We start from the raw sequence: 13,243 nt of genomic DNA on the forward strand, positions 1-13,243 counted from the left end.
GACCTTGAAAAGGTTTGTCTCTTTAATAGGGCCATGCGAACTAAGCTTCATGTTGACTGGGAAGATCTCAAGATCGCTTAGCGCAGGTACTATGCGATCAAAAATGAGTCGCTTTCGAGTCACCTTTGGAGTTTTTGTTTACGTGGGAAATCGTATTTAACTTGAACTTCCAAAGGCGACTCGACAGCAACTCATTTTTGATCTCCCGTTATAAGAACCATACTGGAAGGTCACGGAGGACCTTCTGTGGTAACATGGAGGGACTTACACAGTGCAGGGCTTTATTACCTTTTGAGAACATGGCAAATCTGGGCCTTCTAAGCTTCTAAGCCATATTAGTAAGATCACCTGTATCCGTACGGGTCACTGGTCGGTCAACTACAACCTACACAACATTGGTGTTGCAGGAGAGCCCACGTACATCTGAATTGGGCATTATCTTCGCTCACGAAATTTCACTTCTTTTCTGTTGTAGGTACAGTGGAACTGTCGAAGTGTAAGCACCTTTCAATGGTTCTTGAAAGAAACTTAATTCCTTACAACATCCACTTGTACGTTAAAAGCGAACAGGTAATTAGCTAGTGGAAAGGGTCAATCTAAATAGTGAGTTTTGCTCACCTAGCTCTAAAACGATGCGTTTTTGGGAAGAAATGTATAAAGTACCGAAATAAAATAAAGTGCAATAAAATGCACCAATATAAAAAAACTGAATTTCACCACAAATCTGAGGTCTTCCATTCGTTAATGGATCGTGATAGAAACCAAAGGTAAATATATTCAACATTTTTCAACATCAATAACACATTATTATGGCCACTTTTTTTCCTCTACAAGATGCTAGTTTTAAATTTTAAATCCGACGTTTCGTCTCCGGTTAACCATCATCAACTTTGTTTTTTCTTATGGGAGTAATGTTTTACTTTAGATTTTATTTGATAAGAGAATTTTTTCTGATTTCAAAAATGTAAACATCACTTTTTTTAATGTTGTTAAAATATCTTCTTTTTTACCTAGAAAACTTTGTCTTGGGTAGTGTACGTACGTACTTTCTTGCGTTTTTAGCAATTAAAAGATAGTTTTGTTTACTTTTTTGAAATTAGAGCAATTTCTCTGTCAAATGACACAAAAAGTAAAAATACTTCCATAAGAAGAAACAAAGTTGATGATGGTTGACTGGAAACCAAACGTCAAACTTAAAATTTAAAAGTACTAAAAAATAAAATCGATTTTGCAAAATTTCATTTTTTTCCGGATATCTCCGAAAGTAGTCGGAATTTTTTTAGTTTCAAAACTGCATTTTGTTAAACATCAAAATACGCAACTTTGTCAAACTTAAACTACCTACCTATCTCTTACAGTTCGCGAGATCCCCATGGTGGCCCTCGAATTTGAATCGGCCTGTATAGTAGAAAACCTTGTCAATATCAAACAACAACAACAATGTCCTTATTTTTATAAGTATGTGGATTGATGGCGAAATGGCCGACGGTGAAATGGCGACGGCGACACACCCTAGATCGAACTTTCAACCCTCCTGTCATGTCTTGCAAGATGTCAAAAACTCCTGATCGTGCAAAAACTAATTTTTACCCAAAATCGTCCTGAAACCTTCATGTTCATGCCTACTTTCCGTCAAGAAATTTTAGTTTCCATGACAAGAGGCAGAGCAGACTACACTGACTTAATTTAGAACAGTGGCGACAACATGGTATCTCGTTTTTGATTGGTCGTTGGCTCCGGTCGCCATATTGGAGCTAAATTCTAAACTGGCCAATAGGAAACCTCCCAAACGACGCGGTATTATAATTATTAATTATACTGTCTTGACAGTTCACGCATCACGGCTTAACGTTACTAGTTTACACTTTGCTCCTTGTATTTGCTTTAGTTTACGTTTTCCGGCTCCAGTTTTATATAAACTCCGCGGACTAAATCAACGTGTGGTGTCTTCCATTTATAGTCCAGGCAAATTAGTGGTCTAGCCCCTAAAAATTGCTCGGGAGCTGGAAATCGTTTTAACCCCTTGTTCTGTGATCCTTCTTGATCTACTGAGACGAGGTACTAGCCAAAATAAGAAGACGGCTGCCACAATTCCCTCATAATTATAATGAGCAACTTTTATTTTCACTTTCCTGTTCTATTTTTCTGTGGGCGTCTGGTAAATCATTAATGATTAATGGTTACCTCATAATCAGAGCTTGATATGATGATTTCAAATTGTTGTACGAGTTGATTAAATTTACTGCTACTTGAAAGAAAGTGCAAGAAAGTGAGAAGTTTTGAGTTCAGACGAGAGTTTCCTGCGTTGGACTGCCTTAGCGGAAATTTGGCTCTAAGGACTTTTTGGGTTTAAAATTCATATCTCAGCACTGGAGTGAGCGAATTGCAAATTTCAAAAAGCATCTGATTCACAATTACAGTATCTACAAGTTTGGCCCTATGGTATTTTTCAATTGGTGCGGTCCTTTTCGACCTACAGACGTTAGAAGTTGAGGGTTGTCAACTTTTGAACTAAGTTTGTAAAAATCGCGCATGCGACGCATAATTTAATGCTCTTTAGAAACGAGGAGAGCAAAATTTTCTGTAGGATAAGTACTTTTCGAGTTATAAGCGAAATTTTCAAAAAAGTGCAACAATTTTGGGTTTTTTAGGATCTCAAATCTGACACACAACCTAGAAACCGTCGCAAACTCCTATACCCGTTATTCAGGACCTCTTAAAGGGGATAAAATGATTTCCAGGCCTCGAGCAGTTATTAGGGGCTAGACCCCTTTTTAGTACTTATGCCTGGGACTAACGTGATACCTTTTATCCCGGAAGGAGAAACGCGTGACGAGGGACAAGAGTGACAGAACACACTGAAATGTGTAACACAATTTAATAATTACATTTTGAATATTGCACCATATTTTACACTTATTATACCGTTTTCCATATATCTTTTTGCATTTGGGAGGCATAAGTTGTCCTGCAAAGTTTTAAACGATCATTTCTGCGCCGTTAGTTTTGAAGGAGAATCTTTAAATGAAACTGACATTTATTATTCTACAGTCACAATTTGACAAGACAAGGTATATTGATCCTACAATCAATTTTTTAGCTCCAATATGGCGGATCATGATAAGTTGTCGCCCACGAAGTTATAAATATAAATTAAGAATTCAGCATTAGCAGTCCATTTTAATTTATAAGTTCGTGTTGTCGCCACTATCCTAAAGGTACCTTTACACTATAATATATCTCACATGATTTTTTTATATGATATGTTATATGATATTTACTACCAACATATTTTTCGTATGAGTTTTAATGTTTTACTTTACACTTGACAGGTTTTTCATATGACTTTAATACAAGAAGTTACGAAACCTATATAACTCCTCTAAATTAAAATGTTCCAAGTTCCAAGATTGGGCTACTAGTTCAAAAGTTACAGCCCTTTGAATTTTCTTTCAAAATTGGTTTCTAGTCTATAACTTTTTTATTGAGAAGTCTTATCGAAAAAGTACGAATTGTTTTGGAATCTACGCACCAAAATTAATAAGAAAAAGTGATTTCCCGAGAAATTTTCGTGCAGTCAGTTTTCGGAAAAAAAGGAAGCCTTTTTTTTGCTCCGAAAAAAAAATTGTCTCAGATCGTCCTGGGAAAAAAATTTTCTTATAGAACGTGGCCTGTAGAATCCATAACCTCAAACAGTTCCAAGATTGGGCTACTAGTTCAAAAGTTACAGCCCTTTGAATTTTCTTTCGAAATTGGTTTCTAGTCTATAACTTTCTATTGAGAAGTCTGATCGAAAAAGTACGAATTGTTTTGGATTCTACGCACCAAAATTAATAAGAAAAAGTGTTTTCCCGAGAAATTTTGGTGCAGTCGATTTTTGGAAAAAAGGAAGGTTATACACTGCCTTTTTTTGCCCCGAAAAAAAATTGTCTCAGATCGTCCTGGGAAAAAAATTTTCTTATAGAACGAGGCCTGTAGAATCCATAATTTCAAACAGTTCCAAGATTGGGCTACTAGTTCAAAAGTTACAGCCCTTTGAATTTTCTTTCGAAATTGGTTTCTAGTTTATAACTTTTGATTGAGAAGTCTGATCGAAAAAGTACGAATTGTTTTGGATTCTACGCACCAAAATTAATAAGAAAAAGTGTTTTCCCGAGAAATTTTGGTGCAGTCGATTTTTGGAAAAAAGAAAGGTTATACACTGCCTTTTTTTTGCCCCGAAAAAAAAATTGTCTCAGATCGTCCTGGGAAAAAAATTTTCTTATAGAACGTGGCCTGTAGAATCCATAACTTCAAACAGTTCCAAGATTGGGCTACTAGTTCAAAAGTTACAGCTAGGGAATGCAATCCCCCAGCAAAATCTCAATCCCGGTATTTGCAGGATCGTTAGATGTTATTCCCGCGGGATCCCGGTATTTGCGGGATCCCGCAAAATTTTAAATAAATTGGCAAATAAGCAACTTTGTGCGGTTAACTTCTGTATTAAAATAAATCGCTAATTATCACAATAAGTATTCAACAAAAAAGTACCTTCAGGCTAACTTAGAACTCAAAAAAATCACCTGTAAAGCACAAATAGGTGAACTTCTAAAGTGCCTCAAAAATCATAGTACATTTTTAACGAAAAAAGTTTAACAATTATTTTAAAAATAATTTCTCCGTTATGTTTTTCATTAACAAAGCAAACAGAGTCGTCCCCTTGGTCGACATTAAGGATGAGTGTACCCTTATTTGAAAGATTACCCCAAACATTTGAAGGGTTAATTACCAATCAAGACGCTATTTGACAATGTGTGTCTGAAAACACCACTACAACCAGACAACCAAATACCAATATACTCGTAAATATTTATTGCTCGATTTATTGTTTATGTAATTTATTCTTTCATTAGTAACTAATATACCTATAATCATTGATTATACACACCTATAATCAATGATATAATCAATAGTTTACTGGTTTACTCAAGTATTCAGCTTTTTCAGATAAATACAACAGCAAAATGCGAAAAGTAATCATAAAAGGGTGGGATCACTTGGATATTTAAAATAAGTCATGTCATTTGTCATGCAGAAATAGAAACATCCCTATTCCACGATTTACGTATTATTTCCATATTATTTCCTTATGATTTGTCTTATGACAGCCATAATACCAAAAATAGTATAGTGTAAACACAAATCTAAATGCTTGTTACTTTTCATATGACAAATCACATGAGAAGTATGATAGTGTAAAGGTAATTTAATACAATTACTGTAGAGCAGACTACGTTTCCTGCCGCTTGTCACCGGCCGCACCTGTGACATTGCTAAATGTCTATAATGACTCCTGTCATCACTGACAGATTGACATTAATCAAATCGATTGAAATGTTGTATATTAAAATACGATTTCGGGTAAAATTTAATACAAAACTCGTCAGTAAGATGGCATTACTTGACTCGGAAATTAAAGAGGCCTCGTACTTCAATATTTCCTCGCCAGTAATGTGTCATTTTCCTGATTTTTATGTACATAATAACTATGATCAGGTGCATTAGGCGTTTTAAGGTCTCAAAAAAGATTATAATCGTTCATGCCGTCTAACTATTTATTGCCTTTGGCCGTTGATATACGACAAGGGGAAGGTGTTTGTCTTCGCGTTAAACCTCGCAATTTGCATGTTAATTTTGTAGGTGCACCATATTATAAAACGCTATTTGCGAATGTAATTGCTAATATAACAATTTAGAAACAGATGACGCAATCTTATATGAATAGTTTGAGGTTATCACGGCTCGGCAAATTCAGGCGTGGTGTATTAGTCGAAATTTGCATACATTTGTGCGACAGGCAAATGTAAGCTAAAGGAAATCCATTAGGAAGGGTGAAAAGTGCCATACGTTTATGAAGATCTTTATTTGACGAAATATCTAATCGAGAGTAATTTATCAACGGGGGTAAATAAATATTTGCGCTTCTACCTCGCCCGGTGGTGGTTGGGTTTAGTTTGTCGTTCGTGATGAATTCATTTAAGGGAAGTTTTAAACTAATCTTTCCTCGCGCTCTTCGGCCCCGCAAAGTTCAATATTATGGTTTAAATGTAGGGAAGTCGGCGCGGTTACTGAAGCGTAGAGTCCATAGAATTATATAACTAACGATATAACGTTGAACTTGCCAAACGTACTATTTCAGTTCTTAACTTTTCCGAAGAACTTTTTTGTACGTTTGCATTATGGAGCGTCGGGGTAGAATTCCTGATTTGCGATCATATAACTTTCGGTTCTTTATTTGATATTCCTAACGTAAAATAGATCTAGAAGGCTTTTTCCCCATGAATTGCCGCAGCAAGATATTCAGAAAACTAAAGCACACTTACAACAATATGCTTATGTACATTCAGTTTACTCTGTACGTTGCACGGACGTTCTATGTACGTTTGTGTTTATAGCATTTTACTTCAACAGTCGAACATATCAACTCATAAATATTTAGTTCGAAATTACAATTTTAACAGCCGCAAACATTTTCTAGAAATCCCACAGGCAAGGATCAAACAATTAACTACTGTAATAATTCGAAGCTCTCCAAATTGCGGACGAATCTCATTTGGGGGTTGTGTTCATAATTTTTGGGGGGGTAGTTTTGAAATTAGTTACGTCTCGAGAGATTCTCCGTTTTATTTCATTAAGCTTGTAAAGACAAACCTCGCGAGCGCAACGTCAATTGGAGTAAAACGTCGAATAATTTTTAATCTTGATTATCGAATAACGCACGTATCGAATACCCTAGTAATTAATTTAGTTAGTTCTACGTCACGTAAGAAACGACATGGTGTAAACCCGAAATTTGCTTCGTTTACGGTTAATTTTTAACTTCAATCGCTTTTACGTTACATTTTAAATTGTTGCTCTTTACTTTTTCAGTGGCCGGCGAAGAAATATTGAATATCGTCCGCCTTTACTTATTAAGAATGAAAAATGTGGCAGAAGGGAAATGGTATCGTTGAGTAAGTATCGCGTGTCCGAAATTGACGTGGCATTAATAATACAAACCCTTTAAGAGTTTGGGATTGGACAAATTGGATGAGTAAATGATGTGTATAACTACTTTGAATATCAAACAAGCCAATATCTTAACCCATCGAAATTTCTACCCAATTTAGGTAGATCAAAGGTGGTTCCTTCGTGGGATTTTAAGCAAGTTTAGCTATCCCTTACAGTATTTTTCTGATCAAGTTACTTTGTGCTTACTATGACATCTTGTAACGTGAATGTATCATTATCCAACATACGATTCAACTAAAAGAAGCCTAGGTGTCATTTGCCTATTTTTGTATAGCACATTTACCCTATCATCTAGCTTAATTTCGAGTTAGTTCCAGTTCAATAAGTTTTTCGGATTGATGGCTTGCAATTTAGGCCCAAATATTCTTACTTGCCGTAAATTTAAAAAGAAAATAGTGCAAATCTAGGTGCAAATTTTAAATTACGACTCTATGGTTAAATTAAACCTAATTTTTGTTCTATAGATCACGATTTACATTAAGACCCCTTTGAACGATTCTTTAAAGGACACTCTTAAATAATCTCTAAAAATCGCAACGTTTTGAAAAATCTATTGAAGAATTTCTTTGTGGATCCTTTAACTTTTAAAATCTCCTGAGGAACTCTTGAATCTGATATACAGCGTGTTTCAAAATGAATAGAGGGGTTTTAACATGTTATAATATTTAATACATCAAACTTACAGCCACAATTGTTATATCAAATGAAAGAGAAACTCAAACAGTTTTACAAAATAGCCTACAAGTGTTCAATGTGAGCACCATTCGTCACTTGGCATACGTCAAGACGGTATGCTAGTTCTTCCCAAACTTTGATGAGTGTCTCATTAGTAATTGCTGCAACAGCTGTTTCAATCCTGTTTCTTAAATCGGGAAGGTCGGCTGGCAGTGGAGGCACATACACACGGTCCTTAATAAACCCCCAAAGATAAAAATCACACGGGGTTAGGTCGGGTGACCGTGGAGGCCATGCGAAACAAGCCCTGTCATTAGGCCCGTTACGGCCAATCCAGTGGTAGGGTACAGTTAGGTTAAGCCAATCGCGTACCTCATTATGCCAGTGAGGCGGCGCACCATCTTGCTGAAAGATGAAGTTTTCTGGTTCATCATGTGTCAGTTGAGGGAAGAGCCATTGCTGTAACGTATCCAGATAAGAAGTACCAGTGATAGTTGCTTCACCAAAAAAGAAAGGACCATAAATTTTCTGCCGGGATATGGCACAAAAAACATTCAATTTAGGAGAGTCTCGTTGCACTTGTACCATCATGTGGTGATTTTCTGAGTCCCAAATCCTAACATTATGGGTGTTAACTCGACCACTAAGGTGAAAGGTCGATTCATCACTGAAGACGACAAGATCCAGAAAATCTTCATTGTCATGCAACAACATGTCGTTAGTGAAGTTGGCACGTAAAAGATGGTCGGTAGGCTTCAGAGCCTGTAACAACTGCAAACGATAAGGACGTAGCTGTAAGCGTCGCCGTAAAACTCTCCAAACAGTCGTCACAGGAATTGCTAATTCACGACTAGCCATCCGAACGGATTTCATAGGGCTACGCGTCAACGAATTACGCACTTGCTCAACGCTCTCTTCACTAGTTCGTGGTCGTCCCGTACTCTTGCCTTTACAAAGGCAGCCAGTGTCTTGAAACTGATGATACCATCTACGAATGTTGTTATCACCTGGAGGAGCACAACCGAACTTAATCCGGAACGCACGTTGCACAGTAACAACAGATTCCGTCTTTGCAAACTGTAAAACACAAAACGCTTTCTGTTCTTTAGTCGCCATCTTTGCTATTAGCGCTTTCTAGCGGAAACATACGCACTGATGCCAACAAACAAAAACTGTTTGAGTTTCTCTTTCATTTGATATATCACTTGTGGCTGTAAGTTTCATCTATCAAATATTATAACATGTTGAAACCCCTCTATTCATTTTGAAACACGCTGTACATTGTAACGGTAGGTAGCTTTATATTTTTTCGAAATTTCATTGTGAAGCTAGGGATTTTGAGATTTCTAAGTTTGCCTATATCATAGAAATTCTATAGGATTGTAGAAAATAGTTTTATTAATGGATTCGAGGTCGGAGACTATATGTCGAGAATTTAGGTCATATTGAGTTATCTTAATTATAGTCCTAGCCCTACAAGTCGAAAAATGCGATTATAGGGCGTTTGATGATTGAAGCAAGCCATTTTGCTCAATTGCACCTATATTGGACCAATACAAACATTTTTAGATGGGGAGCCATCCCTAAATGTAAATTTTTTTCGTTTTCTGCATTTAACAAGTAAACTACACCCTTTATCAAAAAAGCTGTGGTTACCTTTTCTATAGAGCATAAAATTCCATTAGTTAAAGTCCTAGTTAAAGTTAAAGTTAAAACGTAAACGTTACATCGACGTGGACACCAAATTTTTTAATAATTAAATAACGTTCAAACAACAAACGTGAAAATATAACTAACAAACGCCAACAAACGACCAACAAAAAATTGCAATAAAAATATTCTGAAAAATTCAAAAAGTGGGGGGCTAACTATCCGCTCAAATTATGAAATTTGAATAATTAAATAACGGTCAACCTACAAACGTGAAAATGTAACTAACAAACGCCAACAAACGACCAACAAAAAATTGCTGAAAAATTCAAAAAGTGGGGGGCTAACTATCCGCTCAAATTATGAAATTTGAATAATTAAATAACGGTCAACCTACAAACGTGAAAATGTAACTAACAAACGCCAACAAACGACCAACAAAAAATTGCAATAAAAATATTCTGAAAAATTCAAAAAGTGGGGGGCTAACTATCCGCTCAAATTATGAAATTTGAATAATTAAATAACGGTCAACCTACAAACGTGAAAATGTAACTAACAAACGCCAACAAACGACCAACAAAAAATTGCAATAAAAATATTCTGAAAAATTCAAAAAGTGGGGGGCTAACTATCCGCTCAAATTATGAAATTTGAATAATTAAATAACGGTCAACCTACAAACGTGAAAATGTAACTAACAAACACCAACAAACGACCAACAAATAATTGAAATCAAAATATTCTGAGAATTCAAAAAGTGGGGGGCTAACTATACGCCCAAATTTTTGAATTTTGAATAATTAAATAACGGTCAACCAACAAACGTCAAAATGTAACACATCATCAAACGACCAACAAACAATTGAAATCAAACTATTCTGATAATTAAAAAAAAGGGGGGGGGGGCTAACCATACGCCCAAATTTTGAAATTTGAATAATTAAATAACGGTCAACTTACAAACGTGAAAATTTAACTACCAAACACCAACAAACGACCAACAAACAATTGAAATCAAACTATTCTGATAATTAAAAAAGGGGGGGGGCTAACCATACGCCCAAATTTTGAAATTTGAATAATTAAATAACGGTCAACCTACAAACGTGAAAATGTAACTAACAAACACCAACAAACGACCAACAAACGATTAAATTAAAAATATTCTGAAAATTCAAAAAGTGGGGGGTTAACTATACGCCCAAATTTTTGAATTTTGAATAATTAAATAACGGTCAACCAACAAACGTCAAAATGTAACTAAAAACACCATCAAACTACCAACAAACGATTGCAATAAAAATATTCCGAAAACCCCAAAAGTGGGGGGTTAACTATACGCCCAAATTTTGAATTTTTTTTAATTGCCTTTATTTTACAGTGGGCGGAGTGTTAGCAATTTGCTACTCTTTCCACTCAACCCACTATACAATCACAAACACTCATGTCTTACCTGGGATTCGAATCCAGGACCCTTGTAGCCAAAGTTAGAGCTACTAACGTAAGCTCATCTGAAGTACGCAGGTCGGCTTTTTTGAGTAATTAAACAACGAAACCAACAAACGTGAAAATGTAAAATGTAACTAACAAACACCAACAAACGATTGCAATAAAAACATTTTGAAAAATGAAGATGAACATATTAATTTTGATGAAGAAACATGAGTAATGTACAGACTCTCACTTTTACTTTAATTTGTTAGTGTTTTGTAAATATAATTGGTTGTCAAATTTAAGCTGATTAGTTGACTTTGAGGTTATGTTTAAGCCGTTATAGTAGGGATAGAGAACAAAAGTTGATGGGGAATTTTTTACTCTACAAAACAGTAACCTGGCCTTTTTTTCTAAATGGAGTAGTTTTCCTGTAAAATAGTAAAAAACAAAAAAAAACGCAGTTTAAGAGTTTCTCACCCCCTCCTCTGATAGGGGGTATCTAAAATTTCTGTTTGGGCCAATGGTCATCTGTTTCAAGTCGTTGCTTTAAGTCGTAACAAAGCGGTCTATGAATAGGTATAATTAAATTTTTAGAGAATTTTATGATTTTTGATAGGGTTTAGTTTTCCTGTAAAATGCCGAAAACTAAAAAAAATTACCTTTAGGGATGGCTCATCATCCTCTGTCAGAGGGGGGCGGATGCCTCCCCATCTAAATATGTCTGTTTTGGTCCAACATACAATTCTGCAAAGTGGCTTACTTTAATCATCAACGCCCTATAAGGACTATTAGTGCTATTTGATTACAACTGCGAATTCGGCATGAGGTCATTTTAGCACCGTGTAGTGGTAATTATTGTGATCACGTAAAAGACTACCCGTCTTGAACCAAGTCACTAAGGAATTTATTGTCGCTAAATCAAACTTGAAAGTGTACTTTTATTATTGCACTATTGACACATAATCGAAAAAATAATCTGCAACCCTAAAAAAACTCTCCAGAGACTGCTATCGCAATTAACATTAAAAATCTCTTAATTACCTGACATCCACCCACCTGAGGAACGTTTCAGTTCACAAATTAATACTCAATGAAGACATAACACACTTCAAATCTAGAAAAAATGTACAAAACGGTACCATGTCATTACAGTCCGGTCAAAATAGCCCGAACAAAACAATCTGCACACAAAATAACCCCGCCAAAATATAGGTATTATCGTACGACTGAATCGTCGTGCGCGGGTGCACCATTCTGTTGAAACTAACAGCTTCCAACTTTCTTTTATCGATGTATGTGTTAAAAATGCTACTAATACAGTAGGTATGTCCTTTTTCTACGGGCTGTTATAATATAGGTGATGACGATTTCTCCGAAACGAAACGTTGCATTGTAAATCTTTCAGCGCCATCTTGTAAAGCTTAACTAATGCTATTGGCCTTTCCCGCACTTTCACTACCTTCTCTGGTATTTTCACTCTCTATCCGTACCCTGCTCCGTTTGCACCTCTCCAGCCTTCTCCATCTCCAAAAGGAAACGTTCTCTGAATAGGACGCAGTGACGGCCCCTTTGCCGCCTGTACTCGCACCAAACGGACCTGTCTATCAGCTCCAAGAAGAAGCTCCAAAATGCGTGCCAACGGCCAGTCGAAACGTCTCTTGTTGGTAGAGCACGAGTTCTCCGAGTAGTAGATTCTTGGAAAACTTCTTTTTCTTGGTGCAGTTCAGCATCCCCACTCCGGAGACAACAATCGACGGTCCAAATTCAATCTTTCTTCTCTAATGGTAGCAGCTAACAATTCAAACCTTGGGTTCGATATCTGCTTCAATTGTGGTAGCCCACAATCATAAGAAAACTTGACCCTTTCGGAGACCTCGAAGAAAAATCTCGAGATTCTTATAGACAACAAAAATGGAAGATCCTGCATCCAGCTGCGAAAATCAGTTTCAGTCACAGCATCTACTGGTGCATTCCATGTTCTCTGCAGTATCAACTTTGGCCTTAAAGTCGTCGGCGAAGTGAATCCAATGGGATCGAGCTATTGTCAGCATAAGTCTCTTCGTAATTGGTCGTTCGTCCGCATACAAATACGCCTTTTTCAGACATTGATCAGTACTCAACACATCTTCTATTGGACCCCAACCTAATCCCAGTATCATCGATTCCGACTAATACCAGTGTACTCCCACCCTCTCAGACCAAATTTCCCTTCTTCCATGAGGGTCTTTGATTCCTTTATGAACTATTTCCTGCGTACTTTAAATTTGTGGTCAGTGGCATACTTTTGTATGGTCACGAAGGGCTTATTCCTTTTAATGGCAGCCACTAGTTTTCATTAGAGTACACTTTTTTTTGAAACATCAGCGTCAAAAACTAATTTTACATAATCAAATTTAAGAGAAAAACCTAAATTAAGGAAAATTAGTTAACA

At 36.3% G+C, this 13,243-nt stretch overlaps 1 long non-coding RNA gene across 1 annotated transcript in view; it reads left to right on the forward strand.

The window, feature by feature from the left end:
• LOC116178956 overlaps positions 1–7,661 on the forward strand; it is a 37,117-nt gene extending 29,456 nt beyond the window's left edge. Inside the window, exons 4-6 of the long non-coding RNA XR_004146924.1 lie at positions 30–570; positions 6,910–6,992; positions 7,047–7,661. This is a non-coding gene — a long non-coding RNA (uncharacterized LOC116178956). The remainder of the gene's footprint in view (positions 1–29; positions 571–6,909; positions 6,993–7,046) is intronic.
• The last annotated feature ends 5,582 nt before the right edge of the window (positions 7,662–13,243 follow it).

This window comes from Photinus pyralis, unplaced genomic scaffold, assembly GCF_008802855.1.
Source record: "Photinus pyralis isolate 1611_PpyrPB1 unplaced genomic scaffold, Ppyr1.3 Ppyr1.4_LG8, whole genome shotgun sequence".
Lineage (NCBI taxonomy): Eukaryota > Metazoa > Arthropoda > Insecta > Coleoptera > Lampyridae > Photinus > Photinus pyralis.